Here is a 2427-nt window from a genome sequence, read left to right as displayed (position 1 = left end):
TATTTTGTCCATTGTAGTGTTTGTTGTTCTTCTGTCGTTCTTCTGGGCCTTCCTTTCTCCTGTTACTGCGGCGTACGTCTTCTTAGTTTTCTTCTTTCCCATGGGTAATTGTTCTACTGGGAGCAAGGGACCGATGACATCGGTGTTTGGTCCATTCCCCCTCTCCCTCCCCCTTTTAAACCAACCAACTACATTATTATTGCACTAAAAAGAGCACTCCGTCTTCAGGCCACAAGTGTCCCGACCGCCGTGTCATCCTCAGGTGAGGATGTGGATAGGAGGGGCGTGATGTCAGCGCACCACTCTCCCGGTCGTTGTAATGGTTTTCTTTGTCCGGAGCCGCTACTATCCGGTCGAGTAGCTTTTCAGTTGGCATCACGAGGCTGAGTGCACCCCGAAAAAGGGCAACAGCTCATGGCGCCCCGGATGGTCACCCATCCAAGTGCCTGCCACGCCCGACAGCGCTTAACTTCGGTGATATGACGGTAACCGGTGTATCCACTTCGGCAAGGCCGTTGCCACATTATTGCACTAGGAAGGAGCTAATGATATATTTGCACTACTCTAGTCAGCCAGTGATGATTTGTATTCACGGGTACTTTCCTGTGATGATGCAATGTTTGCGAATCGTGGTCAGGCGAATAGGCATAATGTGAATTACTGGGCAGTGGACAAGCCCCGTTGGTTAAGGCACCTGTGCGGCTGGTCCCGGCGAAGGTCAGAGTCCTTCCTCGGGCATGGGTGTGTGTGTTTGTCCTTAGGATAATTTAGGTTAAGTAGTGTGTAAGCTTAGGGACTGATGACCTTAGCAGTTAAGTCCCATAAGATTTCACACACATTTGAACATCTTTTTTTCTTTTTTTTTTAAAGGCACGTCGAGCTTCAGTGCCCCTGGAGTTTCAATGTTTGGTGCGGCATTTTAGGTACGTGACAATTGGCTCATACGTCATAAACGGCAATGTGAATGATCGAATGAACGGCTACTTTTTAGATAACATTTTCCAATACAACTGGAAGATGACGCACTTCGAACAAGAATGTGGTTTCAACACAATGGCTGTCCTGAGCATTATTCACGGATATCTCGTGAAGTTTTGAATCGACACTATTGTGGTCTATGGATTGAACAAGGAGTTCTTCATGAGTGGCCTACGAATTCACCTGATTTGACACATCCAATTTTTTTCCTGTTGGGAACGCAAAAGAGAAATGTTACATGGACGTATCAACAACCTTTTCAAATATGCGGCAGCGAATTATCACTGAATGTGCCAACATCAGCGAAAAGACACTTACAAGGGCAACTCCTCATCCAACCCCCCTTCCCCCCCTCCCCCTCGGATTTAGTGGTAAGATGTCCAAATGGATAGGTAGAGAGCCCGTCAATAACTGAACACAAATCAAGCGTGAATACAGGAAGACGGTGTACTGAACCTGAAAAAAGAAGCAAAGTGTAAACAGTTCACTGCTCAAGATGTGCATCATCGAAAGGATCTGAGCAATTACGGCGTCGTGGTTATGTGGTCATGATGTTGGACTACGAAGCGGGAGATCCGTCTTTAAATCTCACTCATTAACTTTTTTTTCCCTTTAAAATTACGAGCTCTCCGTTCGGTTATTGACGTACCTGTTAGCTGCATTTAAATCTGTATGTACTGTGGTGTAACGTCCGTTTGCAACAGTGACCTCCAGACGTACTTCCGTTTCGGAAGTTATGACTTGAGAACTCCTCTGTTTTAACATAGTTCGCTACCGTTTATTCGTTGTTTTCATTTCTGCGAGACGTCTATGCGGCATCTCGCCTGATCTCACTATTCAACACATTTACTTGCAATGGTAATATATTCTCACCACATGACTCATATTTCATAACCAATGCACGTTATGACAATTTCGACAGGCACGTCAGTTACCAGACAGACAGTTCATAAATTTCAGGAGAAGAAAAGGTTGGGCACGAGGGAGGTTTGAATACGGATTTCCCACTTTGCAGTCAACATCGTGCCAGCAAAACCACAACGCCGTTATACCTGCAGTGCGCTCGATGTTGCAAATCTTGAGCTTCTACCGTTCACTTTCAATATTTTTCTTCTTTTTTCACATTTCAGTACACCATCTTCCAGTTTTCATGTTTGATATGTGTTCAGATTTTGACGAGCTATCCACTGCGCCATTTACAACTAAATCTGAGGGGGTGCAATGGGGAGTTTCCCTCGTTATAAACGTAAAACTCTCTTTCAGAAATAAGGCTATGATATTGTAAATGTGTGGTGTCACCGCCAGACACCACACTTGCTAGGTGGTAGCCTTTAAATCGGACGCGGTCCGTTAGTATACGTCGGACCCGCGTGTCGCCACTATCAGTGAATTGCAGACCGAGCGCCGCCACACGGCAGGTCTAGTCTACAGAGACTTCCTAGCACTCGC

General features: G+C 45.8%; 1 pseudogene; it reads right to left on the bottom strand.

The window, feature by feature from the left end:
• Nucleotides 1–402: 402 nt before the first annotated feature.
• LOC126089616 (5S ribosomal RNA) lies at nt 403–520 on the bottom strand (annotated as a pseudogene).
• Between the last annotated feature and the right edge of the window lie 1907 nt (nt 521–2427).

The sequence above is a fragment of the Schistocerca cancellata genome, chromosome 6 (assembly GCF_023864275.1).
Source record: "Schistocerca cancellata isolate TAMUIC-IGC-003103 chromosome 6, iqSchCanc2.1, whole genome shotgun sequence".
NCBI classification, from domain to species: domain Eukaryota; kingdom Metazoa; phylum Arthropoda; class Insecta; order Orthoptera; family Acrididae; genus Schistocerca; species Schistocerca cancellata.
Note: the sequence above shows the minus strand (reverse complement) of the source record. Positions and strands in the feature narration are given on the sequence as shown.